The following is a 20,765-nucleotide window of genomic DNA, read 5'->3' on the forward strand; positions in this document are numbered from 1 at the left end:
CGGGAGAATGTGAAATGTGTTCATATGTAGTAAAATCCTGAGAAATACGTCCGTTTTCGTCATTTGTTATCGAATCGACTTAAAGCCAGATCGTCACATTGGCCGCTCTTCTCTCTGAAACGGTTGTACTTATCGCCTGCAAAGCTATGTTGCGTGATGCGGTATGCGGAGACACTAAAAGCACCATAGTAGAACACAGATGAAGCTTCTTAGTTGATGTAATAGCCAGTAAGAAGTAGTACAATTCAAGTTTTAGGTATCGATTATTGACTTTTTAGCTGGCTTTGGTGCCTTGGACATGAGCTAGGACCTTAAGATTCTGCATGAAAGGGGGACTAGCAGCCGAGTTGCACGGGAGAATGTGAAAAGTGTTCATATGTAGTAAAAACCTGAGAAATCTGTCCGTTTTCGTCATTTGTTATCGAATCGACTTAAAGCCAGATCGTCACATTGGCCGCTCTTCTCTCTGAAACGGTTGTACTTATCGCCTGCAAAGCTATGTCGCGTGATGCGATATGCGGAGACACTAAAAGCACCATAGTAGAACACAGATGAAGCTTCTAAGTTTATGTAATAGCCAGTAAGAAGTAGTATAATTCAAGTTTTAGGTAACGATTATTGACTTTTTAGCTGGCTTTGGTGCCTTGGATATGAGCTAGGACCTTAAGATTCTGCATGAAAGGAGGACTAGCAGCCGCGATGCACGGGAGAATGTGAAATGTGTTCATATGTAGTAAAAACCTGAGAAATCCGTCCGTTTTCGTCATTTGTTATCGAATCGACTTAAAGCCCGATCGTCACATTGGCCGCTCTTCTCTATGAAACGGTTGTACTTATCGCCTGCAAAGCTATGTCGCGTGATGCGGTATGCGGAGACACTAAAAGCACCATAGTAGAACACAGATGAAGCTTCTAAGTTGATGTAATAGCCAGTAAGAAGTAGTACAATTCAAGTTTTAGGTATCGATTATTGACTTTTTAGCTGGCTTTGGTGCCTTGGACATGAGCTAGGACCTTAAGATTCTGCATGAATGGAGGACTAGCAGCCGCGTTGTACGGGAGAATGTGAAATGTGTTCATATGTAGTAAAATCCTGAGAAATACGTCCGTTTTCGTCATTTGTTATCGAATCGACTTAAAGCCAGATCGTCACATTGGCTGGTCTTCTCTCTGAAACGGTTGTACTTATCGTCTGGAAAGCTTTGTCGCGTGCTGCGGTATGCGGAGACACTGAAAGCACCATAGTAGAACACAGATGAAGCTTCTAAGATGATGTAATAGCCAGTAAGAAGTAGTACAATTCAAGTTTTAGTTACTGATTATTTACTTTTTAGCTGGCTTTGGAGCCTTGGACATGAGCTAGGACCTTAAGATTCTGCATGAAAGGAGGACTAGCAGCCGCGTTGCACGGGAGAATGTGAAATGTGTTCATATGTAGTAAAAACCTAAGAAATCCGTCCGTTTTCGTCATTTGTTATCGAATCGACTTAAAGCCCGATCGTCACATTGGCCGCTCTTCTCTCTGAAACGGTTGTACTTATCGCCTGAAAAGCTATGTCGCGTGATGCGGTATGCGGAGACACTAAAAGCACCATAGTAGAACACAGATGAAGCTTCTAAGTTGATGTAATAGCCAGTAAGAAGTAGTACAATTCAAGTTTTAGGTATCGATTATTGACTTTTTAGCTGGCTTTGGTGCCTTGGACATGAGCTAGGACCTTAAGATTCTGCATGAAAGGAGGACTAGCAGCCGCGTTGTACGGGAGAATGTGAAATGTGTTCATATGTAGTAAAATCCTGAGAAATCCGTCCGTTTTCGTCAATTGTTATCGAATCGACTTAAAGCCAGATCGTCACATTGGCTGGTCTTCTCTCTGAAACGGTTGTACTTATCGTCTGGAAAGCTTTGTCGCGTGCTGCGGTATGCGGAGACACTGAAAGCACCATAGTAGAACACAGATGAAGCTTCTAAGATGATGTAATAGCCAGTAAGAAGTAGTACAATTCAAGTTTTAGGTATCGATTATTGACTTTTTAGCTGGCTTTGGTGCCTTGGACATGAGCTAGGACCTTAAGATTATGCATGAAAGGAGGACTAGCAGCCGAGTTGCACGGGAGAATGTGAAAAGTGTTCATATGTAGTAAAAACCTGAGAAATCCGTCCGTTTTCGTCATTTGTTATCGAATCGACTTAAAGCCAGATCGTCACATTGGCCCCTCTTTTCTCCTTAACGGTTGTACTTATCGTCTGCAAAGCTATGTCGCGTGCTGCGGTATGCGGAGACAATAAAATCACCATAGTAGAATACAGATGAAGCTTCTAAGTTGATGTAATAGCCAGTAAGAAGTAGTATAATTCAAGTTTTAGGTATCGATTATTGACTTCTTAGCTGGCTTTGGTGCCTTGGACATGAGCTAGGACCTTAAGATACTGCATGAAAGGAGGACTAGCAGCCGAGTTGCACGGGAGAATGTGAAAAGTGTTCATATGTAGTAAAAACCTGAGAAATCCGTCCGTTTTCGTCATTTGTTATTGAATCGACTTAAAGCCAGATCGTCACATTGGCCGCTCTTCTCTCTGAAACGGTTGTACTTATCGCCTGCAAAGCTATGTCGCGTGATGCGGTATGCGGAGACACTAAAAGCACCATAGTAGAACACAGATGAAGCTTCTAAGTTGATGTAATAGCCAGTAAGAAGTAGTACAATTCAAGTTTTAGGTATCGATTATTGACTTTTTAGCTGGCTTTGGTGCCTTGGACATGAGCTAGGACCTTAGGATTATGCATGAAAGGAGGACTAGCAGCCGCGTTGTACGGGAGAATGTGAAATGTGTTCATATGTAGTAAAATCCTGAGAAATACGTCCGTTTTCGTCATTTGTTATCGAATCGACTTAAAGCCAGATCGTCACATTGGCCGCTCTTCTCTCTGAAACGGTTGTACTTATCGCCTGCAAAGCTATGTCGCGTGATGCGGTATGCGGAGACACTAAAAGCACCATAGTAGAACACAGATGAAGCTTCTTAGTTGATGTAATAGCCAGTAAGAAGTAGTACAATTCAAGTTTTAGGTATCGATTATTGACTTTTTAGCTGGCTTTGGTGCCTTGGACATGAGCTAGGACCTTAAGATTCTGCATGAAAGGGGGACTAGCAGCCGAGTTGCACGGGAGAATGTGAAAAGTGTTCATATGTAGTAAAAACCTGAGAAATCTGTCCGTTTTCGTCATTTGTTATCGAATCGACTTAAAGCCAGATCGTCACATTGGCCGCTCTTCTCTCTGAAACGGTTGTACTTATCGCCTGCAAAGCTATGTCGCGTGATGCGATATGCGGAGACACTAAAAGCACCATAGTAGAACACAGATGAAGCTTCTAAGTTTATGTAATAGCCAGTAAGAAGTAGTATAATTCAAGTTTTAGGTAACGATTATTGACTTTTTAGCTGGCTTTGGTGCCTTGGATATGAGCTAGGACCTTAAGATTCTGCATGAAAGGAGGACTAGCAGCCGCGATGCACGGGAGAATGTGAAATGTGTTCATATGTAGTAAAAACCTGAGAAATCCGTCCGTTTTCGTCATTTGTTATCGAATCGACTTAAAGCCCGATCGTCACATTGGCCGCTCTTCTCTATGAAACGGTTGTACTTATCGCCTGCAAAGCTATGTCGCGTGATGCGGTATGCGGAGACACTAAAAGCACCATAGTAGAACACAGATGAAGCTTCTAAGTTGATGTAATAGCCAGTAAGAAGTAGTACAATTCAAGTTTTAGGTATCGATTATTGACTTTTTAGCTGGCTTTGGTGCCTTGGACATGAGCTAGGACCTTAAGATTCTGCATGAATGGAGGAATAGCAGCCGCGTTGTACGGGAGAATGTGAAATGTGTTCATATGTAGTAAAATCCTCAGAAATACGTCCGTTTTCGTCATTTGTTATCGAATCGACTTAAAGCCAGATCGTCACATTGGCTGGTCTTCTCTCTGAAACGGTTGTACTTATCGTCTGGAAAGCTTTGTCGCGTGCTGCGGTATGCGGAGACACTGAAAGCACCATAGTAGAACACAGATGAAGCTTCTAAGATGATGTAATAGCCAGTAAGAAGTAGTACAATTCAAGTTTTAGTTACTGATTATTTACTTTTTAGCTGGCTTTGGAGCCTTGGACATGAGCTAGGACCTTAAGATTCTGCATGAAAGGAGGACTAGCAGCCGCGTTGCACGGGAGAATGTGAAATGTGTTCATATGTAGTAAAAACCTAAGAAATCCGTCCGTTTTCGTCATTTGTTATCGAATCGACTTAAAGCCCGATCGTCACATTGGCCGCTCTTCTCTCTGAAACGGTTGTACTTATCGCCTGAAAAGCTATGTCGCGTGATGCGGTATGCGGAGACACTAAAAGCACCATAGTAGAACACAGATGAAGCTTCTAAGTTGATGTAATAGCCAGTAAGAAGTAGTACAATTCAAGTTTTAGGTATCGATTATTGACTTTTTAGCTGGCTTTGGTGCCTTGGACATGAGCTAGGACCTTAAGATTCTGCATGAAAGGAGGACTAGCAGCCGCGTTGTACGGGAGAATGTGAAATGTGTTCATATGTAGTAAAATCCTGAGAAATCCGTCCGTTTTCGTCAATTGTTATCGAATCGACTTAAAGCCAGATCGTCACATTGGCTGGTCTTCTCTCTGAAACGGTTGTACTTATCGTCTGGAAAGCTTTGTCGCGTGCTGCGGTATGCGGAGACACTGAAAGCACCATAGTAGAACACAGATGAAGCTTCTAAGATGATGTAATAGCCAGTAAGAAGTAGTACAATTCAAGTTTTAGGTATCGATTATTGACTTTTTAGCTGGCTTTGGTGCCTTGGACATGAGCTAGGACCTTAAGATTATGCATGAAAGGAGGACTAGCAGCCGAGTTGCACGGGAGAATGTGAAAAGTGTTCATATGTAGTAAAAAGCTGAGAAATCCGTCCGTTTTCGTCATTTGTTATCGAATCGACTTAAAGCCAGATCGTCACATTGGCCCCTCTTTTCTCCTTAACGGTTGTACTTATCGTCTGCAAAGCTATGTCGCGTGCTGCGGTATGCGGAGACAATAAAATCACCATAGTAGAATACAGATGAAGCTTCTAAGTTGATGTAATAGCCAGTAAGAAGTAGTATAATTCAAGTTTTAGGTATCGATTATTGACTTTTTAGCTGGCTTTGGTGCCTTGGACATGAGCTAGGACCTTAAGATTCTGCATTAAAGGAGGACTAGCAGCCGCGTTGCACGGGAGAATGTGAAATGTGTTCATATGTAGTAGAAACCTGAGAAATCCGTCCGTTTTCGTCATTTGTTATCGAATCGACTTAAAGCCCGATCGTCACATTGGCCGCTCTTCTCTCTGAAACGGTTGTACTTATCGTCTGCAAAGCTATGTCGCGTGCTGCGGTATGCGGAGACAATAAAATCACCATAGTAGAACGCAGATGAAGCTTCTAAGTCGATGTAATAGCCAGTAAGAAGTAGTACAATTCAAGTTTTAGGTACTGATTATTGACTTTTTAGCTGGCTTTGGTGCCTTGGACATGAGCTAGGACCTTAAGATTCTGCATGAAAGGAGGACTAGCAGCCGAGTTGCATGGGAGAATCTGAAAAGTGTTCATATGTAGTAAAAACCTGAGAAATCCGTCCGTTTTCGTCATTTGTATCGAATCGAATTAAAGCCAGATCGTCACATTGGCCGCTCTTCTCTCTGAAACGGTTGTACTTATCGTCTGCAAAGCTATGTCGCGTGCTGCGGTATGCGGAGACACTAAAAGCACCATAGTAGAACACAGATGAAGCTTCTATGATGATGTAATAGCCAGTAAGAAGTAGTACAATTCAAGTTTTAGGTATCGATTATTGACTTTTTAGCTGGCTTTGGTGCCTTGGACATGAGCTAGGACATTAAGATTCTGCATGAAAGGAGGACTAGCACCCGCGTTGGATAGGAGAATGTGAAAAGTGTTCATATGTAGTAAAAACCTGAGAAATCCGTCCGTTTTCGTCATTTGTTATCGAATCGACTTAAAGCCAGATCGTCACATTGGCTGCTCCGATCTCTGAAACGGTTGTACTTATCGTCTGGAAAGCTTTGTCGCGTGCTGCGGTATGCGGAGACACTAAAAGCACCATAGTAGAACACAGATGAAGATTCTAAGTTGATGTAATAGCCAGTAAGAAGTAGTACAATTCAAGTTTTAGGTATCGATTATTGACTTTTTAGCTGGCTTTGGTGCCTTGGACATGAGCTAGGACCTTAAGATTCCGCATGAAAGGAGGACTAGCGGCCGCGTTGTACGGGAGAATGTGAAATGTGTTCATATGTAGTAAAATCCTGAGAAATCCGTCCGTTTTCGTCATTTGTTATCGAATCGACTTAAAGCCAGATCGTCACATTGGCTGCTCTTCTCTCTGAAACGGTTGTACTTATCGTCTGGAAAGCTTTGTAGCGTGCTGCGGTATGCGGAGACACTGAAAGCACCATAGTAGAACACAGATGAAGCTTCTAAGATGATGTAATAGCCAGTAAGAAGTAGTACAATTCAAGTTTTAGGTATCGATTATTGACTTTTTAGCTTGCTTTGGTGCCTTGGACATGAGCTAGGACCTTAAGATTCTGCATGAAAGGAGGACTAGCAGCCGAGTTGCACGGGAGAATGTGAAAAGTGTTCATATGTAGTAAAAACCTGAGAAATCCGTCCGTTTTCGTCATTTGTTATCGAATCGACTTAAAGCCAGATCGTCACATTGGCCCCTCTTTTCTCTGAAACGGTTGTACTTATCGTCTGCAAAGCTATGTCGCGTACTGCGGTGTGCGGAGACACTAAAAGCACCATGGTAGAACACAGATGAAGCTTCTAAGTTGATGTAATAGCCAGTAAGAAGTAGTACAATTCAAGTTTTAGGTATCGATTATTGACTTTTTAGCTGGCTTTGGTGCCTTGGACATGAGCTAGGACCTTAAGATTCTGCATTAAAGGAGGACTAGCAGCCGCGTTGCACGGGAGAATGTGAAATGTGTTCATATGTAGTAGAAACCTGAGAAATCCGTCCGTTTTCGTCATTTGTTATCGAATCGACTTAAAGCCCGATCGTCACATTGGCCGCTCTTCTCTCTGAAACGGTTGTACTTATCGTCTGCAAAGCTATGTCGCGTGCTGCGGTATGCGGAGACAATAAAATCACCATAGTAGAACACAGATGAAGCTTCTAAGTCGATGTAATAGCAAATAAGAAGTAGTACAATTCAAGTTTTAGGTACTGATTATTGACTTTTTAGCTGGCTTTGGTGCCTTGGACATGAGCTAGGACCTTAAGATTCTGCATGAAAGGAGGACTAGCAGCCGAGTTGCATGGGAGAATGTGAAAAGTGTTCATATGTAGTAAAAACCTGAGAAATCCGTCCGTTTTCGTTATTTGTTATCGAATCGAATTAAAGCCAGATCGTCACATTGGCCGCTCTTCTCTCTGAAACGGTTGTACTTATCGTCTGCAAAGCTATGTCGCGTGCTGCGGTATGCGGAGACACTAAAAGCACCATGGTAGAACACAGATGAAGCTTCAAAGTTGATGTAATAGCCAGTAAGATGTAGTACAATTCAAGTTTTAGGTATCGATTATTGACTTTTTAGCTGGCTTTGGTGCCTTGGACATGAGCTAGGACCTTAAGATTCTGCATTAAAGGAGGACTAGCAGCAGAGTTGCACGGGAGAATGTGAAAAGTATTCATATGTAGTAAAAACCTGAGAAATCCGTCCGTTTTCGTCATTTGTTATCGAATCGACTTAAAGCCAGATCGTCACATTGGCCGCTCTTCTTTCTGAAACGGTTGTACTTATCGTCTTCAAAGCTATGTCGCGTGCTGCGATATGCGGAGACACTAAAAGCACCATAGTAGAACACAGATGAAGCTTCTAAGTTGATGTAATAGCCAGTAAGAAGTAGTACAATTCAAGTTTTAGGTATCGATTATTGATTTATTAGCTGGCTTTGGTGCCTTGGGCATGAGCTAATACGTTAAGATTCTGCATGAAAGGAGGACTAATAGCCGAGTTGCACGGGAGAATGTGAAAGGTGTTCATATGTAGTAAAAACCTCAGAAATCCGTCCGTTTTCGTCATTTGTTATCGAATCGACTTAAAGCCAGATCGTCACATTGGCCGCTCTTCTCTCTGAAACGGTTGTACTTATCGTCTGCAAAGCTATGTCGCGTGCTGCGGTATGCGGAGACACTAAAAGCAACATAGTAGAACACAGATGAAGCTTCTATGATGATGTAATAGCCAGTAAGAAGTAGTACAATTCAAGTTTTAGGTATCGATTATTGACTTTTTAGCTTGCTTTGGTGCCTTGGACATGAGCTAGGACCTTAAGATTCTGCATGAAAGGAGGACTAGCAGCCGCGTTGGATAGGAGAATGTGAAAAGTGTTCATATGTAGTAAAAACCTGAGAAATCCGTCCGTTTTCGTCATTTGTTATCGAATCGTCTTAAAGCCAGATCGTCGCATTGGCTGCTCTTCTCTCTGAAACGGTTGTACTTATCGTCTGGAAAGCTTTGTCGCGTGCTGCGGTATGCGGAGACACTAAAAGCACCATAATAGAACACAGATGAAGCTTCTAAGATGATGTAATAGCCAGTAAGAAGTAGTACAATTCAAGTTTTAGGTATCGATTATTGACTTTTTAGCTGGCTTTGGTGCCTTGGACATGAGCTAGGACCTTAAGGTTCTGCATGAAAGGAGGACTAGCAGCCGCGTTGGATAGGAGAATGTGAAAAGTGTTCATATGTAGTAAAAACCTCAGAAATCCGTCCGTTTTCGTCATTTGTTATCGAATCGACTTAAAGCCAGATCGTCACATTGGCCGCTCTTCTCTCTGAAACGGTTGTACTTATCGTCTGCAAAGCTATGTCGCGTGCTGCGGTGTGAGGAGACACTAAAAGCAACATAGTAGAACACAGATGAAGCTTCTATGATGATGTAATAGGCAGTAAGAAGTAGTACAATTCAAGTTTTAGGTACTGATTATCGACTTTTTAGCTGGCTTTGGTGCCTTGGACATGAGCTAGGACCTTAAGATTCTGCATGAAAGGAGGACTAGCAGCCGAGTTGCACGGGAGAATGTGAAAAGTGTTCATATGTAGTAAAAACCTGAGAAATCCGTCCGTTTTCGTCATTTGTTATCGAATCGACTTAAAGCCAGATCGTCACATTGGCCGCTCTTCTCTCTGAAACGGTTGTACTTATCGCCTGCAATGCTATGTCGCGTGATGCGGTATGCGGAGACACTAAAAGCACCATAGTAGAACACAGATGAAGCTTCTAAGTTGATGTAATAGCCAGTAAGAAGTAGTACAATTCAAGTTTTAGGTATCGATTATTGACTTTTTAGCTGGCTTTGGTGCCTTGGACATGAGCTAGGACCTTAAGAATCTGTATGAAAGGAGGACTAGGAGCCGAGTTGCACGGGAGAATGTGAAAAGTATTCATATGTAGTAAAAACCTGAGAAATCCGTCCGTTTTCGTCATTTGTTATCGAATCGACTTAAAGCCAGATCGTCACATTGGCCCCTCTTCTCTCTGAAACGGTTGTACTTATCGTCTTCAAAGCTGTGTCGCGTGCTGCGGTATGCGGAGACACTAAAAGCACCATAGTAGAACACAGATGAAGCTTCTAAGTTGATGTAATAGCCAGTAAGAAGTAGTACAATTCAAGTTTTAGGTATCGATTATTGATTTTTTAGCTGGCTTTGGTGCCTTGGACATGAGCTAGGACCTTAAGATTCTGCATCAAAAGGCGGACTAGCAGCCGAGTTGCACGGGAGAATGTGAAAAGTGTTCATATGTAGTAAAAACCTGAGAAATCCGTCCGTTTTCGTCATTTGTTATCGAATCGACTTAAAGCCAGATCGTCACATTGGCCGCTCTTCTCTCTGAAACGGTTGTACTTATCGTCTGGAAAGCTTTGTCGCGTGCTGCGGTATGCGGAGACACTAAAAGCACCATAGTAGAACACAGAAGAAGCTTCTAAGATGATGTAATAGCCAGTAAGAAGTAGTACAATTCAAGTTTTAGGTATCGATTATTGACTTTTTAGCTGGCTTTGGTGCCTTGGACATGAGCTAGGACCTTAAGATTCTGCATGAAAGGAGGACTAGCAGATGAGTTGCAGGGGAGAATGTGAAAAGTGTTCATATGTAGTAAAAACCTGAGAAATCCGTCCGTTTTCGTCATTTGTTATCGAATCGACTTAAAGCCAGATCGTCACATTGGCCGCTCTTCTCTCTGAAACGGTTGTACTTATCGTCTTCAAAGCTATGTCGCCTGCTGCGGTATGCGGAGACACTAAAAGCACCATAGTAGAACACAGATGAAGCTTCTAAGTTGATGTAATAGCCAGTAAGAAGTAGTACAATTCAAGTTTTAGGTATCGATTATTGACTTCTTAGCTGGCTTTGGTGTCTTGGACATGAGCTAGGACCTTAAGATTCTGCATGAAAGGAGGACTAGCAACCGAGTTGCACGGGAGAATGTGAAAAGTGTTCATATGTAGTAAAAACCTGAGAAATCCGTCCGTTTTCGTCATTTGTTATCGAATCGACTTAAAGCCAGATCGTCACTTTGGCCGCTCTTCTCTCTGAAACGGTTGTACTTATCGTCTGCAAAGCTATGTCGCGTGCTGCGGTATGCGGAGACAATAAAATCACCATAGTAGAACACAGATGAAGCTTCTAAGTCGATGTAATAGCCAGTAAGAAGTAGTACAATTCAAGTTTTAGGTATCGATTATTGACTTCTTAGCTGGCTTTGGTGCCTTGGACATGAGCTAGGACCTTAAGATTCTGCATGAAAGGAGGACTAGCAACCGAGTTGCACGGGAGAATGTGAAAAGTGTTCATATGTAGTAAAAACCTGAGAAATCCGTCCGTTTTCGTCATTTGTTATCGAATCGACTTAAAGCCAGATCGTCACATTGGCCGCTCTTCTCTCTGAAACGGTTGTACTTATCGTCTGCAAAGCTATGTCGCGTGCTGCGGTATGCGGAGACAATAAAATCACCATAGTAGAACACAGATGAAGCTTCTAAGTCGATGTAATAGCCAGTAAGAAGTAGTACAATTCAAGTTTTAGGTATCGATTATTGACTTCTTAGATGGATTTGGTGCCTTGGACATGAGCTAGGAAGTTAAGATTCTGCATGAAAGGAGGACTAGCAGCCGAGTTGCACGGGACAATATGAAAAGTGTTCATATGTAGTAACAAAATGAGAAATCCGTCCGTTTTCGTCATTTGTTATCGAATCGCCTTAAAGCCAGATCGTCACTTGGCCGCTCTTCTCTCTGAAACGGCTGTACTTATCGTCTGCAAAGCTATGTCGCGTGCTGCGGTATGCGGAGACACTAAAAGCACCATAGTAGAACACAGATGAAGCTTCTAAGTTGATGTAATAGCCAGTAAGAAGTAGTATAATTCAAGTTTTAGGTATCGATTGTTGACTTTTTAGCTGGCTTTGGTGCCTTGGACATGAGCTAGGACCTTAAGATTCTGCATGAAAGGAGGACTAGCAGCCGAGTTGCACGGGAGAATGTGAAATGTGTTCATATGTAGTAGAAACCTGAGAAATCCGTACGTTTTCGTCATTTGTTATCGAATCGACTTAAAGCCCGATCGTCACATTGGCTGCTCTTCTCTCTGAAACGGTTGTACTTATCGTCTGCAAAGCTATGTCGCGTGCTGCGGTATGTGGAGACAATAAAATCACCATAGTAGAACACAGATGAAGCTTCTAAGACGATGTAATAGCCAGTAAGAAGTAGTACAATTCAAGTTTTAGGAATCGATTATTGACTTCTTAGATGGATTTGGTGCCTTGGACATGAGCTAGGAAGTTAAGATTCTGCATGAAAGGAGGACTAGCAGCCGAGTTGCACGGGACAATATGAAAAGTGTTCATATGTAGTAAAAAAATGAGAAATCCGTCCGTTTTCGTCACTTGTTATCGAATCGCCTTAAAGCCAGATCGTCACTTGGCCGCTCTTCTCTCTGAAACGGCTGTACTTATCGTCTGCAAAGCTATGTCGCGTGCTGCGGTATGCGGAGACACTAAAAGCACCATAGTAGAACACAGATGAAGCTTCTAAATTGATGTAATAGCCAGTAAGAAGTAGTATAATTCAAGTTTTAGGTATCGATTATTGACTTTTTAGCTGGCTTTGGTGCCTTGGACATGAGCTAGGACCTTAAGACTCTGCATGAAAGGAGGACTAGCAGCCGAGTTGCACGGGAGAATGTGAAATGTGTTCATATGTAGTAGAAACCTGAGAAATCCGTAGGTTTTCGTCATTTGTTATCGAATCGACTTAAAGCCCGATCGTCACATTGGCCGCTCTTCTCTCTGAAACGGTTGTACTTATCGTCTGCAAAGCTATGTCGCGTGCTGCGGTATGTGGAGACAATAAAATCACCATAGTAGAACACAGATGAAGTTTTAAGTCGACGTAATAGCCAGTAAGAAGTAGTACAATTCAAGTTTTAGGTATCGATTATTGACTTTTTAGCTGGCTTTGGTGCCTTGGACATGAGCTATGACCTTAAGATTCTGCATGAAAGGAGGACTAGCAGCCGAGTTGCACGGGAGAATGTGAAAAGTGTTCATATGTAGTAAAAACCTAAGAAATCCTTCCGTTTTCGTCATTTGTTATCGAATCGACTTAAAGCCAGATCGTCACATTGGCTGCTCTTCTCTCTGAAACGGTTGTACTTATCGTCTGGAAAGCTTTGTCGCGTGCTGCGGTATGCGGAGACACTGAAAGCACCATAGTAGAACACAGATGAAGCTTCCAAGTTGATGTAATAGCCAGTAAGAAGTAGTACAATTCAAGTTTTAGGTATCGATTATTGACTTTTTAGCTGGCTTTGGTGCCTTGGACATTAGCTAGGACCTTAAGATTCTGCATGAAAGGAGGACTAGCAGCCGAGTTGCACGGGAGAATGTGAAAAGTGTTCATATGTAGTAAAAACCTGAGAAATCCGTCCGTTTTCGTCATTTGTTATCGAATCGACTTAAAGCCAGATCGTCGCATTGGCCGCTCTTCTCTCTGAAACGGTTGTACTTATCGTCTGCAAAGCTACGTCGCGTGCTGCGGTATGCGGAGACTCTAAAAGCACCATAGTAGAACACAGATGAAGCTTCTAAGTTGATGTAATAGCCAGTAAGAAGTAGTACAATTCAAGTTTTAGGTATCGATTATTGACTTTTTAGCTGGCTTTGATGCCTTGGACATGAGCTAGGACCTTAAGAATCTGCATGAAAGGAGGACTAGCAGCCGAGTTGCAGGGAAGAATGTGAAAAGTGTTCATATGTAGTAAAAACCTGAGAAATCCGTCCGTTTTCGTCATTTGTTATCGAATCGACTTAAAGCCAGATCGTCACATTGGCCGCTCTTCTCTCTGAAACGGTTGTACTTATCGCCTGCAAAGCTATGTCGCGTGATGCGGTATGCGGAGACACTAAAAGCACCATAGTAGAACACAGATGAAGCTTCTAAGTTGATGTAATAGCCAGTAAGAAGTAGTACAATTCAAGTTTTAGGTATCGATTATTGACTTTTTAGCTGTCTTTGGTGCCTTGGACATTAGCTAGGACCTTAAGATTCTGCATGAAAGGAGGACTAGCAGCCGCGTTGTACGGGAGAATGTGAAATGTGTTCATATGTAGTAAAATCCTGAGAAATACGTCCCTTTTCGTCATTTGTTATCGAATCGACTTAAAGCCAGATCGTCACATTGGCTGCTCTTCTCTCTGAAACGGTTGTACTTATCGTCTGGAAAGCTTTGTCGCATGCTGCGGTATGCGGAGACACTGAAAGCACCATAGTAGAACACAGATGAAGCTTCTAAGATGATGTAATAGCCAGTAAGAAGTAGTACAATTCAAGTTTTAGGTATCGATTATTGACTTTTTAGCTGGCTTTGGTGCCTTGGACATGAGCTAGGACCTTAAGATTCTGCATGAAAGGAGGACTAGCAGCCGAGTTGCACGGGAGAATGTGAAATGTGTTCATATGTAGTAAAAACCTGAGAAATCCGTCCGTTTTCGTCATTTGTTATCGAATCGACTTAAAGCCCGATCGTCACATTGGCCGCTCTTCTCTCTGAAACGGTTGTACTTATCGCCTGCAAAGCTATGTCGCGTGATGCGGTATGCGGAGACACTAAAAGCACCATAGTAGAACACAGATGAAGCTTCTAAGTTGATGTAATAGCCAGTAAGAAGTAGTACAATTCAAGTTTTAGGCATCGATTATTGACTTTTTAGCTGGCTTTGGTGCCTTGGACATGAGCTAGGACCTTAAGATTCTGCATGAAAGGAGGACTAGCAGCCGCGTTGTACGGGAGAATGTGAAATGTGTTCATATGTAGTAAAATCCTGAGAAATACGTCCCTTTTCGTCATTTGTTATCGAATCGACTTAAAGCCAGATCGTCACATTGGCTGCTCTTCTCTCTGAAACGGTTGTACTTATCGTCTGGAAAGCTTTGTCGCATGCTGCGGTATGCGGAGACACTGAAAGCACCATAGTAGAACACAGATGAAGCTTCTAAGATGATGTAATAGCCAGTAAGGAGTAGTACAATTCAAGTTTTAGGTATCGATTATTGACTTTTTAGCTGGCTTTGGTGCCTTGGACATGAGCTAGGACCTTAAGATTATGCATGAAAGGAGGACTAGCAGCCGAGTTGCACGGGAGAATGTGAAAAGTGTTCATATGTAGTAAAAACCTGAGAAATCCGTCCGTTTTCGTCATTTGTTATCGAATCGACTTAAAGCCAGATCGTCACATTGGCCCCTCTTTTCTCTGAAACGGTTGTACTTATCGTCTGCAAAGCTATGTCGCGTACTGCGGTGTGCGGAGACACTAAAAGCACCATGGTAGAACACAGATGAAGCTTCTAAGTTGATGTAATAGCCAGAAAGAAGTAGTACAATTCAAGTTTTAGGTATCGATTATTGACTTTTTAGCTGGCTTTGATGCCTTGGACATGAGCTAGGACCTTAAGAATCTGCATGAAAGGAGGACTAGCAGCCGAGTTGCAGGGAAGAATGTGAAAAGTGTTCACATGTAGTAAAAACCTGAGAAATCCGTCAGTTTTCCTCATTTGTTATCGAATCGACTTAAAGCCAGATCGTCACATTGGCCGCTCTTCTCTCTGAAACGGTTGTACTTATCGTCTGCAAAGCTATGTCGCGTGCTGCGGTATGCGGAGACTCTAAAAGCACCATAGTAGAACACAGATGAAGCTTCTAAGTTGATGTAATAGCCAGTAAGAAGTAGTACAATTCAAGTTTTAGGTACTGATCATTTACTTTTTAGCTGGCTTTGATGCCTTGGACATGAGCTAGGACCTTAAGATTCTGCATGAAAGGAGGACTAGCAGCCGCGTTGCACGGGAGAATGTGAAATGTGTTCATATGGAGTAAAAACCTGAGAAATCCGTCCGTTTTCGTCATTTGTTATCGAATCGACTTAAAGCCAGATCGTCACATTGGCCGCTCTTCTCTCTGAAACGGTTGTACTTATCGCCTGCAAAGCTACGTCGCGTGATGCGGTATGCGGAGACACTAAAAGCACCATAGTAGAACACAGATGAAGCTTCTAAGTTGATGTAATAGCCAGTAAGAAGTAGTACAATTCAAGTTTTAGGTATCGATTATTGACTTCTTAGCTGGCTTTGGTGCCTTAGACATGAGCTAGGACCTTAAGATTCTGCATGAAAGGAGGACTTGCAGCCGCGTTGTACGGGAGAATGTGAAATGTGTTCATATGTAGTAAAATCCTGAGAAATACGTCCGTTTTCGTCATTTGTTATCGAATCGACTTAAAGCCAGATCGTCACATTGGCTGCTCTTCTTTCTGAAACGGTTGTACTTATCGTCTGGAAAGCTTTGTCGCGTGCTGCGGTATGCGGAGACACTGAAAGCACCATAGTAGAACACAGATGAAGCTTCTAAGATGATGTAATAGCCAGTAAGAAGTAGTACAATTCAAGTTTTAGGTATCGATTATTGACTTTTTAGCTGGCTTTGGTGCCTTGGACATGAGCTAGGACCTTAAGATTCTGCATGAAAGGAGGACTAGCAGCCGCGTTGCACGGGAGAATGTGAAAAGTGTTCATATGTAGTAAAAACCTGAGAAATCCGTCCGTTTTCGTCATTTGTTATCGAATCGACTTAAAGCCAGATCGTCACATTGGCCCCTCTTTTCTCTGAAACGGTTGTACTTATCGTCTGCAAAGCTATGTCGCGTGCTGCGGTATGCGGAGACAATAAAATCACCATAGTAGAATACAGATGAAGCTTCTAAGTTGGTGTAATAGCCAGTAAGAAGTAGTACAATTCAAGTTTTAGGTACTGATTATTTACTTTTTAGCTGGCTTTGGAGCCTTGGACATGAGCTAGGACCTTAAGATTCAGCATGAAAGGAGGACTAGCAGCCGCGTTGCACGGGAGAATGTGAAATGTGTTCATATGTAGTAAAAACCTGAGTATTCCGTCCGTTTTCGTCATTTGTTATCGAATCGACTTAAAGCCCGATCGTCACATTGGCCGCTCTTATCTCTGAAACGGTTGTACTTATCGCCTGCAAAGCTATGTCGCGTGATGCGGTATGCGGAGACACTAAAAGCACCATAGTAGAACACAGATGAAGCTTCTAAGTTGATGTAATAGCCAGTAAGAAGTAGTACAATTCAAGTTTTAGGTATCGATTATTGACTTTTTAGCTGGCTTTGGTGCCTTGGACATGAGCTAGGACCTTAAGATTCTGCATGAAAGGAGGACTAGCGGCCGCGTTGTACGGGAGAATGTGAAATGTGTTCATATGTAGTAAAATCCTGAGAAATCTGTCCGTTTTCGTCATTTGTTATCGAATCGACTTAAAGCCAGATCGTCACATTGGCCCCTCTTTTCTCTGAAACGGTTGTACTTATCGTCTGCAAAGCTATGTCGCGTACTGCGGTGTGCGGAGACACTAAAAGCACCATGGTAGAACACAGATGAAGCTTCTAAGTTGATGTAATAGCCAGTAAGAAGTAGTACAATTCAAGTTTTAGGTACTGATTATTTACTTTTTAGCTGGCTTTGGAGCCTTGGACATCAGCTACGACCTTAAGATTCTGCATGAAAGGAGGACTAGCAGCCGCGTTGCACGGGAGAATGTGAAATGTGTTCATATGTAGTAGAGACCTGAGAAATCCGTCCGTTTTCGTCATTTGTTATCGAATCGACTTAAAGCCAGATCGTCACATTGGCTGCTCTTCTCTCTGAAACGGTTGTACTTATCGTCTGGAAAGCTTTGTCGCATGCTGCGGTATGCGGAGACACTGAAAGCACCATAGTAGAACACAGATGAAGCTTCTAAGTTGGTGTAATAGCCAGTAAGAAGTAGTACAATTCAAGTTTTAGGTACTGATTATTTACTTTTTAGCTGGCTTTGGAGCCTTGGACATGAGCTAGGACCTTAAGATTCAGCATGAAAGGAGGACTAGCAGCCGCGTTGCACGGGAGAATGTGAAATGTGTTCATATGTAGTAAAAACCTGAGAAATCCGTCCGTTTTCGTCATTTGTTATCGAATCGACTTAAAGCCCGATCGTCACATTGGCCGCTCTTCTCTCTGAAACGGTTGTACTTATCGCCTGCAAAGCTATGTCGCGTGATGCGGTATGCGGAGACACTAAAAGCACCATAGTAGAACACAGATGAAGCTTCTAAGTTGATGTAATAGCCAGTAAGAAGTAGTACAATTCAAGTTTTAGGTATCGATTATTGACTTTTTAGCTGGCTTTGGTGCCTTGGACGTGAGCTAGGACCTTACGATTCTGCATGAAAGGAGGACTAGCAGCCGCGTTGTACGGGAGAATGTGAAAAGTGTTCATATGTAGTAAAATCCTGAGAAATACGTCCCTTTTCGTCATTTGTTATCGAATCGACTTAAAGCCAGATCGTCACATTGGCTGCTCTTCTCTCTGAAACGGTTGTACTTATCGTCTGGAAAGCTTTGTCGCATGCTGCGGTATGCGGAGACACTGAAAGCACCATAGTAGAACACAGATGAAGCTTCTAAGATGATGTAATAGCCAGTAAGAAGTAGTACAATTCAAGTTTTAGGTATCGATTATTGACTTTTTAGCTGGCTTTGGTGCCTTGGACATGAGCTAGGACCTTAAGAATCTGCATGAAAGGAGGACTAGCAGCCGAGTTGCACGGGAGAATGTGAAAAGTGTTCATATGTAGTAAAAACCTGAGAAATCCGTCCGTTTTCGTCATTTGTTATCGAATCGACTTAAAGCCAGATCGTCACATTGGACCATCTTTTCTCTGAAACGGTTGTACTTATCGTCTGCAAAGCCATGTCGCGTACTGCGGTGTGCGGAGACACTAAAAGCACCATGGTAGAACACAGATGAAGCTTCTAAGTTGATGTAATAGCCAGTAAGAAGTAGTACAATTCAAGTTTTAGGTACTGATTATTTACTTTTTAGCTGGCTTTGGAGCCTTGGACATTAGCTAGGACCTTAAGATTCTGCATGAAAGGAGGACTAGCAGCCGCGTTGCACGGGAGAATGTGAAATGTGTTCATATGTAGTAGAAACCTGAGAAATCCGTCCGTTTTCGTCATTTGTTATCGAATCGACTTAAAGCCAGATCGTCACATTGGCCGCTCTTATCTCTGAAACGGTTGTACTTATCGCCTGCAAAGCTATGTCGCGTGATGCGGTATGCGGAGACACTAAAAGCACCATAGTAGAACACAGATGAAGCTTCTAAGTTGATGTAATAGCCAGTAAGAAGTAGTACAATTCAAGTTTTAGGTATCGATTATTGACTTTTTAGCTGGCTTTGGTGCCTTGGACATGAGCTAGGACCTTAAGAATCTGCATGAAAGGAGGACTAGCAGCCGAGTTGCACGGGAGAAATTGAAAAGTGTTCATATGTAGTAAAAACCTGAGAAATCCGTCCGTTTTCGTCATTTGTTATCGAATCGACTTAAAGCCAGATCGTCACATTGGCCGCTCTTCTCTCTGAAACGGTTGTACTTATCGCCTGGAAAGCTATGTCGCGTGATGCGGTATGCGGAGACACTAAAAGCACCATAGTAGAACACAGATGAAGCTTCTAAGTTGATGTAATAGCCAGTAAGAAGTAGTATAATTCAAGTTTTAGGTATCGATTATTGACTTTTTAGCTAGCTTTGGTGCCTTGGACATGAGCTAGTTCCTTACGATTCTGCATGAAAGGAGGACTAGAAGCCGCGTTGCACGGGAGAATGTTAAATGTGTTCATATGGAGTAAAAACCTGAGAAATCCGTCCGTTTTCGTCATTTGTTATCGAATCGACTTAAAGCCAGATCGTCACATTGGCCGCTCTTCTCTCTGAAACGGTTGTACTTATCGCCTGCAAAGCTATGTCGCGTGATGCGGTATGCGGAGACACTAAAAGCACCATAGTAGAACACAGATGAAGCTTCTAAGTTGATGTAATAGCCAGTAAGAAGTAGTACAATTCAAGTTTTAGGTATCGATTATTGACTCCTTAGCTGGCTTTGGTGCCTTAGACATGAGTTAGGACCTTAAGATTCTGCATGAAAGGAGGACTAGCAGCAGCGTTGTACGGGAGAATGTGAAATGTGTTCATATGTAGTAAAATCCTGAGAAATACGTCCGTTTTCGTCATTTGTTATCGAATCGACTTAAAGCCAGATCGTCACATTGGCTGCTCTTCTTTCTGAAACGGTTGCACTTATCGTCTGGAAAGCTTTGTCGCGTGCTGCGGTATGCGGAGACACTGAAAGCACCATAGTAGAACACAGATGAAGCTTCTAAGTTGATGTAATAGCCAGTAAGAAGTAGTACAATTCAAGTTTTAGGTATCGATTATTGACTTTTTAGCTGGCTTTGGTGCCTTGGACATGAGCTAGGACCTTAAGATTCTGCATTAAAGGAGGACTAGCAGCCGAGTTGCACGGGAGAATGTGAAAAGTCTTCATATGTAGTAAAAACCTGAGAAATCCGTCCGTTTTCGTCATTTGTTATCGAATCGACTTAAAGCCAGATCGTCACATTGGCCCCTCTTTTCTCTGAAACGGTTGTACTTATCGTCTGCAAAGCTATGTCGCGTGCTGCGGTATGCGGAGACAATAAAATCACCATAGTAGAATACAGATGAAGCTTCTAAGTTGGTGTAATAGCCAGTAAGAAGTAGTACAATTCAAGTTTTAGGTACTGATTATTTACTTTTTAGCTGGCTTTGGAGCCTTGGACATGAGCTAGGACCTTAAGATTCAGCATGAAAGGAGGACTAGCAGCCGCGTTGCACGGGAGAATGTGAAATGTGTTCATATGTAGTAAAAACCTGAGTAATCCGTCCGTTTTCGTCATTTGTTATCGAATCGACTTAAAGCCCGATCGTCACATTGGCCGCTCTTATCTCTGAAACGGTTGTACTTATCGCCTGCAAAGCTATGTCGCGTGATGCGGTATGCGGAGACACTAAAAGCACCATAGTAGAACACAGATGAAGCTTATAAGTTGATGTAATAGCCAGTAAGAAGTAGTACAATTCAAGTTTTAGGTATCGATTATTGACTTTTTAGCTGGCTTTGGTGCCTTGGACATGAGCTAGGACCTTAAGATTCTGCATGAAAGGAGGACTAGCGGCCGCGTTGTA

The sequence above is a fragment of the Schistocerca gregaria genome, unplaced genomic scaffold (genome assembly GCF_023897955.1).
Source record: "Schistocerca gregaria isolate iqSchGreg1 unplaced genomic scaffold, iqSchGreg1.2 ptg000043l, whole genome shotgun sequence".
Lineage (NCBI taxonomy): Eukaryota > Metazoa > Arthropoda > Insecta > Orthoptera > Acrididae > Schistocerca > Schistocerca gregaria.